Here is a 16,412-nt window from a genome sequence, read left to right on the forward strand (position 1 = left end):
AGATTGCTTTATGAGATTGAGAAACTCGTTTGGCAATTGGAATTTTGAATAGCAAGAATCAAGTTAATAATCGCTAGAGATAAGGATAATTAACTAGCCGGATTAAGAATTAACAAAGCTTAATAGAGGCGGATTAAAGCTTAATGCTAATTTAAGAATCAATCGTTAGGAAGAGATTCCAACTTTAGGTTATTAGGTTTAGAATTCGGTTATCTCGAGAGAGAAACCGAATTCAAGTAAGAATTCATTCACGGGTAGCATAATTAGACTCACCGATCCTTTATCTTTTGTTCTAGGTTGCCAACTAGTTTAGATTCCCTTTGGGTTTTTCTTCTTGTCTTGATTATTTCGTTTATCAATCGCCTCAGATCTCCCTTAGGACTTATACTTGTAGTTAATAGTTAGTTTAGAATTTATTCATCATCCATTTTAGGTTGATATAACAAAGAACAAAGGAGTAACTCGGGCTTTCGCTTTCCTGAGGAATACGACTGACATCGCTTATTAGCTGCTAGATCGCATCGATGTGTATTAATCGCCTTAGATTGAACAATACCAGAGCACCATCAGCCTTGTATAATAAGCTTTTGATGGGATTATTATCCATGGATTAGTTCTTATATTAATTAAAGTCTATTTAGAAATCCTAAACCCTTAAGGACTTTGATTCACGGTCATATATATAGAAAGAGATGCATATGGGGCGGCAAGGTTATAGGTGAAGGAAGAAGGTTGGTGGCATATCTAAAAAAGAAAAACATCTTCTTTGAGTTATATAAGCTAGGTGAACCAATCAATAAGATTAATTGATTCATTCTTCTTGCTTGGAACTAGCATTCAATCTCTAATATCTCTTCTCAATTTTCTAAAAGTGGCTTAATGAGATCTTTACTTAAAAGCTTGTGAGGATCACCAAAAGATGCTGGTCACTTGAGTAACTTTAAAGTGCATTAATCATCCTTGAAGAACCAAGAATCAATAAAGCAAGAAGCACTCCTTAGATTGGCCAAAAACTCCTTTTCTAAGCCTTCTTCATCTTTTGTTTGTTTTGTGTATTATGACTATCTTAATCAATGAGATCCTTGGTGGGAATTAAGAAAAAATTTAAATTGCTTATGTTATGCCTTTCGTTATATATTTTATAATATCAACTCACAACATGTTATTATTAAGGATGATCATTAGACAAGGGTACTTCTCGCTCATAATGCTTGCTGATTGCAACTAGTTTGCTCGAACATCTTATTAATATCGAGTTCATGATAACCTGATACACTTGGCCCCATCTTAATTATACACGATGAAGTCCCCCTAGCAATACTCAGCTTAGGGAATAGATATCATTGGAGAAATAAGGAATAAACAAACCATGGATAAATCCAAATGGCCTTTTCTTAAGTCCAAGCGATCTTTTCATAGGCATTTGCCTCGGATCCAATTGGGGGATCAAATTGATTATAGAAACATGAGTTTAATTAGTCGACCTATTAGTGAACAAGGAAAAATATTATCTAGATGGGTGAATCGATTAAGTTTAAAACAACAACGATTAATTACTATTGCTATAAAAAAAGCTTGTATTTTTTATTCATTACCTTTTCTTAATAATGAAAAACAATTTGAAAAAAGAGTGAGCTGGCCACTATAACTATAGAGATAAGGCCAAAGCACATGGCCAGATTTATAGAGAAGAATCTGATATACCTATATTGGCTCCCACATTGCACAGTGTCTGATAATGGAGTTAACTTTCAAAAGAGTTTAAAAAGATTATAGAGAAGTATGGAATTGAACACCACAAATCCACACCATATAAGCCTCGGACAAACAGGGTTGTTGAAGTCACCAATAAAATCATAAAGAAGATCTTGGTTAAGATTACTAAAGGCTTGAGAGAATGGGTAGAGGAGTCATCACATGCCTTATAGGGTTATTAGATCACTATGAGGAATCCTACGGGGGCCATACTATATTCTTTAGTATATGAAATGTGATGGGCTCTTTATGCAACCTACACCTAAGGCAGTGAACCTACCGATGCAGCCTAGCACTAGTGAGTATCAAGGTCGTATCCCTGGAGATCGGGTGAACCTAGAGTTACTACTGCTTGCTATGTTATCTAGTCTGAAATAGGGTGTGAAAGTTCTAACATACCAGCTAATGGTTATGAGTGCAATTAAGTAAATGAAGGACAACAATAGACAATTAAAAGACAATTGTAAAGAGAGAAATAAATCCAAAAGGGAGCCTAAGTGATGGAATTCTAAAGATGAATTTTATGGATTGCCGATCTTGCTTACCCGTGCCTAAATCCCGAATTGAACCTTGCCTCTCTCGAGCTTATCGGATTCCTAAACTGCACTAACCTAATGGAATCTCTTCCTATCGACATCGCAAATTAGCATTAAGTATGATTTAAGACTAGTAAGAGTTGTTAGTTCTTAATCCGGCGAGTAAATCAACCTCATCTCTAAGTGTTAACTACTACCCTTACTATTCAAAATCCAGTTGTAACAAGCATTTCTCAATGTCAAGAAACAACCTAATAAACAATTAATCCAACGTCTCAAATTAACTGCATCAAACTTTTATTACCGAATAGCAAGAAGATTGCAAGAATGAGAATTATAAAAAACTAACAATTAAGCATAATCCATCAACAAAGGTGAACCCTAATGGATTCAAAAGATCTAGCCATGTTCATAGTCAAAGCAATTAAAGAACAAAATAAGGAAAACAAATTAAAGGTATGTGCACCCTTCTCTTTCAAGTCGAATGAGAAACCCTAAATTTGCAAATTCAAAATCTCAAACCCTAGTTGCCTCTTGAATGCTCCCAAAGTTTGTCTTCGATCTTCAATTGATGTTGGAATAAGTGGAATCCCCTTCAATTGATGAAAATTCATCTCCAGTCTACAATCGAGGTATAGGAAATATTTGATTAAGTGTGTGTCTTGGAATCGAGTCCAAAAATCGTCCTTCAATTAGAATTCAAAATCGCTTTATAGTTGATTCAAGACCACTGAGTCGAGGTCAGTCAATTTGTGGAGTCTGTTAGGCCGAGCCACCACAGCCGTGCCCAAATACTTGAGGCCGGTATACTAAGTCGCGGTCAAATGGCACAATTGGGATAGCCTCTTGATAATTCAAGACGGCCGAGTCCAGCCGTGCTCAACCCTCGGGGTGCTTGTTCTCGCCCCAATTTGATGGATTTTGCTCCATAATCACAATGATTTCCCTCGACACCGATGGTGTCCTTCAAAATGACCTGAAACGAAAAGGGAAATAAAAGACAGGTGATTCTAGCATAAAACAGGATAATCATGCATAAAAATGTGAACAGTCGGGCATGAAAACATGTGTAGTATGATGCTTATCAAATTACCCCATGCTCAAACTTTTGCTTGTCCTCAAGCAATTTACAACTCCTCAAAAGATATCAAATAACTCAATCAACTGCATTGCAGGAGGTTAGCTCAAAATAAATTTCAAAACTCCGTAATGATTTTTCCCAAAATCCCCAAATCACTAAATCCTTAAGAGAAAGAGCAAACTTAATAAAGTTGCTAAAGTTAAAATGATAAACCATCTAAATTAAGAAATTGAGAATCATGCCTCACAAGATATCACTCAAAACACACAAGTGTATATAGGTGAAAGAAGATCGCCAAGCGTTCAACGCAAAAATACAGAAAAAGTGCTTACCATAGGCTTGCTTATGGATTCAATCTCCACTACTATGAAATAATCAATAATCATGATCAAAGGGTCTAGAGCCAGGTTGTAATGGGGTTAAGGTAAGGTACGTATAAATATGGAAAGTAGGCTACAAGTTGCTGGAAGTTAAGCAAGTAATGCAAGAAAGTAATGAAGGATCAAGTGCTGTACCAAAATGAACACTAAGTTGCTCTAAAAATAAGATGATGCTCGAAATGAACTAAATTAATACTTTCTACTTCTTCTTTTTTTGTTTTTTTATTATATATAAATATATATACTATGTATATATATTACAACAGCTTATGTAGGAGTTGTTGGTTATTGACACATACAATAATCAAGGGAGCATCTATGAAAATCTAGCAACTTAATGAAATATATGAATGCAGATTGATCCAAAGTAAAATGCAAGTATAACTTATATAATTTCCAAAGCAACAATGGTAGAAAGAATGGTCAAATGAATAGAAGTGATAAGATGAGTGTCACTGTTATTATTGTCACGAATGGAATGGCTAAGGCTCAAAATTGGTTCACTAAGGGAAAAATAGGTTAGGCTTTTGGCCAAATTGTGTAAATCCTAAGTGCCCAAATCATCTCACGATTATTAACAATTCATGTAATTTCAACAGATATCGAAAGCAAGTTCTAGAAATGAGATTCCGAAATGCTCACTAATGAAAGAAAAGGGAGCATAATAGTGATGCACCAATTGGCTCAAAATCTCACCATTCGAGTGATTTAAAATTGCATGAATTCTCAACCCAAAGTTTAAATAACAATCAAAATAATAAGCAAGAATATTAATGTTGTTCTATATCTACGATAAAGTAATATGGAAGAATTAAGGAAAAATACCAGTTTTACCTCGGGCCGGATTGTAGTTGAGAGATTTATTCATTGCCTTCTTCCCAACAAGGTTCGATAAAAGCTATAAGGGAATCCATTCAAAGGAGAAAAAAGTCATCAACTACTTAATTAAAACAAAACTCAAGATAGTACAACATCTGGTAGGTTCCTACCCCACATTTTAGTATAACACCGCCCAAGTGTTAGAGATTTAGACTAAGGAAGCATATGATTCACACATTATGGTTATGGAAGATCATGCTGATTTTTTTCTTATTTTTATTTTATTTAAAAAGGCATAGTGTTCTACTTAACATAAACAAACAAGTGCAAGGAAATAACATAAAAGTAAACAAGCTATAAGCAAGAAAGTAAAAGGAGATAACAAATTGAAAGAAAATAAATTAAAAATAAAATAAAATAAAATAAAATAAAATAAAATAAAATAAAATAAATAAAATAAAGAAAAAGGATGGAGGAAAATATCACAAATTTTTTTCTTCCGCTAGAGTCCGCTGACGGTGTATCCTCACCGTTGATCTACTGAAGTCAGTGAAATTTGGTCAGGTGGATCGTGGTCTCTGAAGCATGTCGCCAAATCGAACTCCATATCATCAATGAGCCGTTGATTTTGTGGCTCAAATTTCTGCATCTTTTGAATCCGCACCACTATGAAGTCCGTCTGGGTGGCCCGTCTTTCTAAACCACTCAGAACTGCTGAAGTGTATCGTCAACCGCCTAACCGGCCTTCGCTTTCTTCTTGAAATCGCACAAACTCAGTATCATTGAGATCGCATCGATGGCTCTCACCGAATGAGAGGATGAGGCTCCGGATGAAGGCATAAACACTCTAGTCAAGTTAGGAATCCTAACATCCGAATCCCACCGACGGATGTCATTCCTCCACCGCTTCCTAGCTTCCCCGACTATTGTGCTCACGAGCCTATATTCAATACCATGTGGATGTCTAGCGGTCGTGATCATCTACATGTTGATCATTTGTCCGATCCCTAGTGGTGTCATGTCACCAATATTTGAAAGTCTGGCTGCATACCGTCCAATACATCTAGTCTCTTAGCTAACCTAGTCACATACCGGACCAAACAACAATGCATCTTCTTCCAAGGCCTACTTTAAATGAACGGACTTGGCGAGCCAATAAATATCCCAAGTCTAGCTTCTTCCGATGTTGCATAGCCTAGAGAATAAAGACATCACCGCGTGATCGCCCCAAAACCGCCCCCTCACCGAATGGTGTAAGCTAGTAGGGTATGAATGTAGCGAGATGGTCCTAGAGGCTAGATGCCTTAGACCGCTTGGGTAGTATGTTTCCTACCTCATTACCAATGAATCCCACATAGCGCCATATGAAATTGGGTGGATGTAGAGACAACCCCGATACTCCTCCCCCGAGATTTCTTGTTCACCTATAATCCCAAATGCATTCCAAATTGTGGGACCGACATCGAGAACTCCCTTCCCAAGCCTAAAATAAATTGCATCAGTCGATGCCGGGCCAGGATCTATCGCAGGAAGAAGGTGCCGAGGAACTCGATCGTAAGCTCACTAGAGGTTGGCTCAATGATGTCAAAGAATCTCGCATATGGTAGAGTCTCGATCAACGTGCACATCTCGAGCCAATCCCACTCTCTCTAGGGATGTGAAGTCTATGCAACGGCCCGCCATCACTTACTTCCATCTCATGACTTGGAATCTACTTTCATTGTTTGCATTAGGGAATGTCCACAATGGATGACGGCCAGTGTGGATGGATTCACAGCAGTGCTCTCCGAGGTCTGACTATTTGCCGTGGTGGTGGAGGTGGAAGTGCCGGTGCCGGCTCCGTGCTATGGAGGAAGACGCCTTCACCACGCGATCGTCATTGCATGACGCTGCTTCAGCTTGCTTTCACGAGATTTATCGCGTCATATCACCTAATGCAACGAATTATTAGTTTTTGTAAAAATTCAAGTTAATGAAAGAAATAATCTACCGAATCAACAAAGATAATGATTATACTTTGACTAACCAAAACTTGTATAAACTAATAAACCGATATATATCAATCTAATTTATCATGAACCAAAGAATTGCAATTTAAATCTAAACATTATTCATGCTTTGCATGTCAGAGTACATTTTATTTCCACCAAAACCCCACACTTATCAATTTCATAACCAACTACACCACAAACATAACAACTAATGTAGATTAACCTAACCAAGTTCATATAGTTACAATATAGAGCCACCAAAATATCCTAGCATGTCCAAACAAAAGTATATGTCTAAAATAGAAGTGAAATCATAATAATAAAACAAAAAATATAATGCAACAAATGAAGGGACTTACCCGAGTTCGCTTAGGAAAGTGAGAAGGGTGAGATAGGGTATAAGAACAACACCTTTTAGCTAAGAAAACAAAAGGGAAGCAAAATTTCGGAGGCCTCCACTTCTTATAGGCACGGCTTAGCATCAAGGGTAAGGTCAGGTTACAAGACGGCTAGACTCACCTGCGGCCGATCCTTTAGCCTTCTTTGGATGCTCCTTGGCACGGCCGTGGCTTCCCAAAGACGGCTAGGTCAGGTCCCGGCCGCCTTCTAAGCCATGACAATTACTCTTCATCCTTCAACACGATACCGTGATACAGCCCGTGATGGCCACGGGCCGTGGTGAAACGGAGTGTTTCTGGCTTGCCTTTGCCGACTCGAGTCGCCTTGCCCCCATACCTATAATTAACACATATGCATGTAATTAGATCATTAAACAAGTAGATATGGTCAAACGGAAGAGTTTGTCCTCTTGATTCTACAAGTCCAAAAATTTAAAATTAACCTAATTATTTTTAAGCAACTATAATAAAGTCAAATGAAAATAATGAAACAATCACAACTAATTAAAAACATGAAAGTATAATCCAAGTCGAATGTATGTAAGTGCTTATTTGCGAGTCTTAAGCGTGACTCATTCGGATCACCCTTTCCTGTGCATACAAAGCCAGTCAACTCGCTGCTCACTATCCAACGAGTTACAATGATATCGCTTTAGCCGATGGCCGCTCACTTTGAAGTTCCCCTTCTCCGGATGATGCAACTCTACCACTCCATATGGAAAGACTTGTCCGATCCGAAATGGTCCGTACTAACGAGTCCGTAGCTTTCCGGAAACAGACGAAGGCGAGAGTTGTAAAACAACACTCGATCCCCAACCTGAAATTCCTTAGGCTCACGAATCCTTCTGATCATGCCATTTCTTAGTCCTTGCTTTGTAAGTTGAGGAGTTTTCGACTACCGGGCGCCACTCATCTAGCTCACTCACCGCCATTGCCGCCTCCCACCGCAGAATCAATATCAAAGTTACAAGTTCTAAGGGCCCAAAGTGCCCTATGCTCTAACTCAACAGTGCAAATGACATGACTTTCCATAAATAAGGCGATAGGGCGAAACCTATAGATGTCCTAAAAGCGCCCTAAACGCCTATAATGCATCATCTAACTTAAGAGTCCAGTCCTTCCCATCGGTACTAATCTGCCTTCTAAAATACGCTTAATACCCCTATTAGTTACCTCAACCCCCACTAGTCGGGGTGATAGGGAGTAGAGAACCAATGAGTAACTCGCACCGCTAAGTACTTTCTCTAATTGGGTGTTGCGAAATGTGTTCCTCTATCACTAATAAGCGCCCCTAGGTATGCCAAACCTAGCAAACAATCGCTTAAGGAACCCGCAGACAACCTTAGCATCATCACATTATACCGAGCTCTGTGCCACTTAGAGAAATATTCAACAAGAACTCGTGAATGTACTTATTACCATACCAAGAGGGAAAGGGTCCCATGAAGTCGATGCCCTAGACATCAAAAATCTCAACGACTTGCACACCGGTTTGGGGCATCTCATCACGAGAAGAGATATTACCGCTACCGGCAAGGGTCACAAACCTTAACAAATTTCGGCATCTTGAAGAGCGTGAGCCAATGAATCCCCGCCCCAAGACTCGCAGATGGTTCACGCTGATGACCTCCAAGGGTCCCTCATGGCATTGCTTCAATATTTGGAGAGTCTCCTCGCCATATACACAACGCCGTATCACCCGATCCGCACATATTTTAAACAAAAAGGATCTTCCCAAATATAGTATTTCAAATCAGTCAAGAATTTCTTCTTTCGTCGATACGTCATACCCTTTGGTAGAACCCTAGCAACCAAATAGTTAGCATAATCAGAAAACCGTGGAGTATCAGTTGTATACCGAGTGACATACAAATGTTCTTCCCGGAAATCGATCATCTATGGTCGCCCCATCAAGTGCATCTAAGTGAGGATTTTCCAATCTCGATAAATGGTCCACGCCGATTCTCCGCTACCTTCTTATCCTTGATCTCGACGTCAAATCTCAGAATAAAAGAATCCACCGAATCAATCTCGGCTTCGCATCATTTTCGTGAATAAGTACCTCAATGCCGAGTGGTCCGTGAAGACAATGGTTTTGGAGAGAACGAGGTATGATCTAAACTTGTCAAGGCGTAAACAACCGCCAATAACTCCTTCTCCTGTGGTGGTGTAGTGTCTCTGGGCTCACAAGGTCTTCTAGCGTAGTAGATGGGTTGAAACTTTTCAATCCTCCGGCCCAAGCACAACTCCAATCGCATAATCACTAGCATCGACATCGCTTCAGGCAGCCCCCAATCGGGAGAAACCATGATCGGGGCCACGCATGCATCATAAAAAATAAAAGGTACATCCTTAACTAACAATTGAGTGAGGGCCTAGCAATCTTAGAAAAATCTCTAATAAATCTCCTATAAAACCCTCGCATGGCCCGGTAAAACTCCTAACAAATTTTTAATGTAACTAGAGGAGGTAGCTTAGATATTACTTCTACCTTAGCTCTATCCACCGCCATCCCACCGAGAGATCTTATGCCCTAAAACAATCCTCTCTCACCATGAAATGACATTTTTCCCAGTTTTAGTAACAAGTTAGCCTCAATACATCTAGCTAACATGCTACCAAGGTTTGCCAAACAAAGAGAGAAAGAATTACCAAAAATAGAGAAGTCATCCATAAATACCTCCATAGACTCCTCAATCATGTCCTCAAAATAGCCATCATGCACTCACGAAATGTAGCTTGCATCAGACAAATCAATGGCATCCGCCTATAAGCAAACGTCCTATAAGGGCGGTGTGAAGGTAGTCTTCTCGTCCTCGCTGCAAGGAATCTAAAAGTAACCGAAAAGCCATCAAGAAAACAATAAAACATGTGACCCGCTAAACGCTCAATTATCCGATCAATGAAAGGAAGAGGGAAAGTGGTCCTTCCGAGTTGCATCATTAAGCTTCACGGTATCAATGCAAACTCTAAGCCTCGCTACCATCCGGAAGCCTGGATCACCATCCTTCTCATTCCTTACCACCGTGATGCCTCCTTTCTTGGGTACAACCCGCATGTGACTAACCCACTAACCGCCGGAAATGGGATATATCAAACCTGCATCAAGAAGTTTAATTACCTCCTTCTTTACCACTTCTTTCATGTTCGGATTGAGTCGCCTTGAGGTCAACGACCTACCGAAACTGTCCCCCAATGAAATCTTATGAGAGCGTAAACTTGGATTTATGCCCGGATATCGGCTATATTGAAAGCAAAGGCCTTCTTGTACTTTCTTAGAACTTCCAACAGCATGACTTGTTCTTCAGGAGTTAGATCGGCCGCTATGATTATCGGTAAGCGCTTCTCTTCATCCAGGAAGGCATAAACCAAGTGGCTCAGAACTCCTTCGATTCTAAAACTGGTGGGTCCTCGAATGAAGTCTTTACTTTCCGCACCCCGGACTGGCCAAGAAAAAGATAGGATCGCTTGACAAGCTCGGCCTGGCTTAATAAAACAAATGAGTTGCTCCAACACTTGCTCGTTGGACAACTCCTCCTCATCCTCAACTAATGCTACTTGCAAAGGGTCGAATATAAAATTTCTTGTAAATGGGACTCAACCACATCATCAATCACATCAATAGAACATACAGATTATCATAGTCCAGCTGATCGCCCCATGGAAGTGGCCAGTCAAAGGTAATGGTCTCATCATTAACTCTAAGCTTAAGCTTTCCATCGCTTACATCGATAACAACCCTCGATGTAGCTAGGAAAGGCCTACCCAGATAAGAGGCATGCTATCACCCTCCATATCCATTACCATAAAATCTACAAGAAAGATAAATTTATCTACCTTTACAAGTACATCTTCAACAATACCTCTAGGAATTTTAACAAATTCTATCCGCTAATTGAACACTCATCCTAGTAGGCTTTGGCTCATGCAACCCTAATTTGGCAAATAAACTAGTGGGCATTAAGTTAATACCGGCTCCTAAATCAGCCCAATGCACCACTAATTGATAAATCACCAATCATACAAGGGATAGTAAACTCCCTGATCTCGGCTGAGTGGCGCTTGTTCCGAGAATAGTCAACACTCCTCATTAAGCACCACCCGACTAAGATCCTCCAACTTCCCTCTTGTTGCTCAAAATCTCCTTTAAGAAGTCAAGTGATTTCAAGATCTCGTGAAATTGCCTCAACAAAAGGTAAGTTAATTTTCACCGCTTAAATAAGTCAAGAAACTTATCAGATTGCTTGTCCACCATATCCCTGTCTCAACCTTGCAGGATATGGTACCGGCCGATGCTCCCGCATGTGGCTCTTTTGCCTGCCTCTTCTTTCTCTCATTCTCTACCATCTCAAGGTTTGGTCCTTCCTTACCGGCTCGACCGCACGATTGTATTATCCTTATCGGCCTAAAGGCTAAGAACCGGTCAAATTCTTACCCGAACGCAAGGTGATAGCTTTGCAATGCTCCCCTCGGGTTTGACTCTAGCGGTGGAGCGATCCTCAAGGTCTCTCCGAAAGCATCTTAGAAATTTGGCCAATTTGAGTCTCCAAGTTCGAATCGAGGCCTCACTGATTCCTAAGTGCACTATCACCACTGGAATCTTGTTTCAGATGTCATAAACTTCATCATGAGCTCCTCTAAATTTGACTTCTTTCTTGGGAGGAGGAGCTTCAGCAGCCCACCGGTTGTCATTGTACGTTGATGAAGTCTTTGAAACCCGCGACCCTCGGGCATTATTGTTCCTCCAATCGAAATTGGGGTGATTGCACCATCCAGGTTGTATGTATCATTGTAGGGTTATTCTCACTGCCTCGGGGCATTCCCCATATAATCAACCCGCTCAACATCGGAAGTTATAGTAGAATTAGATGGAAAACTAATAGAAGATGAAGTAACATACCTCCCGCAGACAGTCAGACTGTGAATGCGGGCCACCACAAAACTCACAGCCCAACGCTCGTCAGCGTGAACTCAAGATCCGGAGTTGGTCGATCTTCTTGGCTAAGCTCCACTGAGCCGCCAAGGTCCGCAGAGTCCACTGTCGACCACCCTTGTCTTCCCGGCTCGGCCTGAGGATTGCCACCGATACCGCTCATGGCCATTTCCCTATCAAGTTCTCGAGCTTGCTCAAAGGCCTTATCGCTTAGCGCCCCACCGCCGCAAAGATCCACCATCTCGCCTCGTTGCGAGGTTCAACCCACTGTAGAAGGTCCGAACTGCATCCACACCGGTAATCCGTGATGGGCAAAGATCTCAAAAGATCTTTAAATCTCTCCCATGCATCATACATGCTTTCATCATCAAACCGCACAAAAGAAGATATGTCATTTCTAAGTTTAGCAGTTTTAATGGAGGAAAATACTTATATAAAATTTTTCGCCAACGCCCGTAAGTAGTGATCGTTTGCTGGGAAGAGATTGCAACCATCTTTTGCTCTGTCCTCAAGGAAAATGGAAACAATCTCACCGAATGGCATCACTTGCTGTTCCATTTATTTTGAATGTGTCACAAATCTCCAAAAGTTGGAGATATGTGCATCGGGATCCTCACGGGCAATCCTCCAAACTGCACGCTTTGTTGGATCATCCGGATAACATTGGCCTTTATCTCAAAATTGTTGGCCATACAGTCCGACTATACTAGTTTTCGTCCCATCCAAAGATGGTCGAGCAAACTCGTACATCATTCTCCTCGATCCTCATCTGAGTGGGGTCATGGTTTTCCATCGTGTCTAGTCTATCCACAGGTACCTCAACCTCAATCTCCTCCCTCTTCTAATTGCAACCTCTTCCTTAAGAGTTCGAGGATCGCTCGATCGATAGAGACTCTATAAGATCTCGAGTTCGAGCTCCCCGGTCATAAACCACCCGAACCGAAAGTCCACACAACCACCGATCAACAAAAATAATATAATAATAAATAATAATAAAATTAAAGAATAAATGAATAAAACAAATAATGACTAAATTAACACAAAAACAATTCACTCTAGTTCACCGTTACTGCAACAAGGCCAAAACTTGATGGGCTCTTTATGCAACCTACACCTAAGGCACTGAACCTACCGATGCAGCCTAGCACTAGTGAGTATCAAGGTCGATCCCTGGAGATCGGGTGAACCTAGAGTTACTACCGCTATGTTATCTAGTCTGAAATAGGGTGTGAAAGTTCTAACATACCAGCTAATGGTTATGAGTGCAATTAAGTAAATGAAGGACAACAATGGACAATTAAAAGACAATTGTAAAGAGAGAAATAAATCCAAAAGGGAGCCTAAGTGATGGAATTCTAAAGATGAATTTTATGGATTGCCGATCTTGCTTACCCGCGTTTAAATCCCGAATTGAATCCTTGCCTCTCTCGAGCTATCGGATTCCTAAACCCTGCACTAACCTAATGGAATCTCTTCCTATCGACATCGCAAATTAGCATTAAGTATGATTTAAGACTATTAAGAGTTGTTAGTTCTTAATCCCATGAGTAAATCAACCTCATTTCTAAGTGTTAACTACTACCCTTACTATTCAAAATCCAGTTTGTAACAAGCATTTCTCAATGTCAAGAAATAACCTAATAAACAATTAATCTAACGTCTCAAATTAACTCGTGATCAAACTTTTATTACCGAATAGCAAGAAGATTGCAAGAATGACAATTATAAAAACTAACAATTAAGCATAATCCATCAACAAAGGTGAACCCTAATGGATTCAAAAGATCTAGCCGCTCATGTTCATAGTCAAAGCAATTAAAGAACAAAATAAGGAAAAACAAATTAAAGGTATGTACACCCTTCTCTTTCAAGCTGAATGAGAAACCCTAAATTTGCAAATTCAAAATCTCAAACCCTAGTTGCCTCTTGAATGCTCCCAAAGTTTGTCTTGATCTTCAATTCGATGTTGGAATAAGTGGAATCCCCCTTCAATTGATGAAAATTCATCTCCGTGTCTACAATTGAGGTATAGGAAATATTTGATTAAGTGTGTGTCTTGGAATTGAGTCCAAAAATCGTCCTTCAATTAGAATTCAAAATCGCCTATATAGTTGATTCAGCACGGCCGGAGTCCAGCCGGCCGAATCAGGAGTCTCACAGGTTGAGCCACCACAGCCGTGCCCAAGCCGGTGGCCGATCCACCACAGCCGCGGCCGGAGGCCGTGGTGGCTACCAAGTCGGCCGAAATGGCACAATTGGGGATAGCCTCGATAATTCAAGACGGCCGAGTCTAGCCGTGCTCAACCCTGGTGCTTGTTCTCGCCTAATTTGATGGATTTTGCTCCGTAATCACACGTGATTTCCCTCGACACCGATGGTGTCCTTCAAAATGACCTCAAACGAAAAGGGAAACAAAAGACAGTGATTCTAGCATAAAACGGGATAATCATGCATAAAAATGTGAACAATCGGGCATGAAAACATGTGTAGTATGATGCTTATCAAAATGTAGGTTGTACTGCCAATAACAGTCAAGATTAAGTCGTTGGAGGTGATATGGAAGTAGAGATACCCAAGGTTGAATGGGCAAGAGACCCATATGATCAGCTCAACTTGATAGATGAGATCAGAATGTGGGCAATTTATCACATCCAGTCATTACCAACAGAGGATCACTAGATTTTTCGATAAATATGTCAAGCCTTAACTTTTGAAGGTCAGTGACTTGGTCCTTAAGGAAGGAAAAACTGTGGACCTCGATCGTCTAGGTAAATTCTAGCCTAATGGGGAAGGTTTATATCTTGTCAAGAAGATTTTTCCAAAGGAGCTGCAATATTGTCAAACATAGAGGGCAATAAGTTCACTCAACCAGTCAATATAGACAAGCTCAAGCAATACTACATATGAAAATGAAAAAAATAAAAGGAGAAATAATAAAAAGAAGCTTGTTGCATTGAAAACTCGTAAAGGGCGATCTAAGCAAAAGTTAGGGCGATTCATTAAGGTGAAAATGGAAAGGAGCCTTAGGGAAAAGTAAGAACCAATAAAAGGATAGAGAGTGCTCAATTAGTGATGTGCGTAAAATACACACATCTAAATGGGGTTTTTAAGGCTGATTTTATGTACATTTGGATGTGAATTGGTCCCAACACTCAACCTATGCGGTATGTTTGTGTGTATTAGGTCCAAAAGAAGCCAAAGAGTGATCAAGGGAAGAATTAGAGCAGAATTAGACGTCAAAGTTGCCGAAACAAGTCGAGTTTGTGCATAAGGAAGCTGAACACGGCCGTGTTCCCAACACAGGCACCAAAACGGCCGTGTTGGGTGCATTTGACAACAGAAAAAAAGATGCGTTAAGGAGCACGACCACAGAGAGCAACACTAGGCCGTGTTCCTAACACGGGCATCAACACCAGGCCGTGTTCCCAACACATACATCAACATCGGGCCTTGTTCCTAACACAGGCATCAACATGGCCATGTTCGCGGCAACTGGACGAATTAATTAAAAGAAAGAAAAGAGGGAAATGCAAAAAGTAGGGTTAGGATGTCCCAAACTCATCTCTCTCTCTCTCTAAGAGTTTTCTGAGCTGGAACTAAGGAAAAAGGAGACTTGGACCAAGGTTTCAATTGGATTCCCTTTAAAGATTGAAGATTGGGCGAGGTTCGTTGATTGGTGTCAATTCGAGCAAGAGGAACAAGAATGGATTCAAGATTGGGCAAGAGGAATTGGAGCTGTTTACTGATATGCATAGTTTTACACATATTTGCTTGCATATTATTGCGTATTTTCTTAGCAACTATTGTGCTTTTATTCCAAGATCACCCGTGTTTTGTGTTCTTTTGCATTTCAGGAGAATTTATAGGACCATCATCACTATTTGAGCAATTATAAATCAATACATGCGAAAACAAACACGAATTGATGTTTGCTATTTGTGTTAGCTACAATCTAAGGCAAAGGTACCCATCGATGCGCCTAGCACCGATGGCGAGTATCAAGGTCGTATTCCTGGAAAGTGAAAGCCCGAGTTACTCCTTTGTTTTTATTATATTAACCTAAAATGAGGGATGAACAATTTCTAAACTAACTAATAGCTACGTTAAGTTCGATGGGTCATACCGTGTTAGCTACAATCTAAGGCAGTACCCATCGATGCGCCTAGCACTAATGGCGAGTATCAAGGTCGATTCCCTGAAAGGAAAGCCCGTAGTTACTCCTTTGTTCTTTATTATATTAACCTAAAATGGATGATGAATAAATTCTAAACTAATTATTAACTACGAGCTAAGTTCTATGGAGATACAGAGTAATTGATAAGTGAAATAATCAAGACAAGAAGACAAACCCAAAGGGAATCTAAACTAGTCAAGGAAATAAACAAAAGATAAAGGATCGGTGAGTCTAATTATGCTACCCGTGGATGAATTCTTAATCAATTCTGCTTTCTCTCGAGATAACCGAATTCCTAAACCTAATAACCTAAAGTTGGAATCTCTTCCTAACGATTGATTCTTA

At 40.2% G+C, this 16,412-nt stretch overlaps 1 non-coding gene across 1 annotated transcript; it reads left to right on the forward strand.

Moving 5' to 3' along the window:
* Nucleotides 1–12,192: 12,192 nt before the first annotated feature.
* Nucleotides 12,193–12,298, forward strand: LOC125370237. Its single transcript, XR_007216209.1, has one exon. It is a non-coding gene; the product is annotated as a small nucleolar RNA R71 (small nucleolar RNA).
* Nucleotides 12,299–16,412: the final 4,114 nt, after the last annotated feature.

Source organism: Ricinus communis, chromosome 5 (genome assembly GCF_019578655.1).
Source record: "Ricinus communis isolate WT05 ecotype wild-type chromosome 5, ASM1957865v1, whole genome shotgun sequence".
In the NCBI taxonomy this organism is placed as follows: domain Eukaryota; kingdom Viridiplantae; phylum Streptophyta; class Magnoliopsida; order Malpighiales; family Euphorbiaceae; genus Ricinus; species Ricinus communis.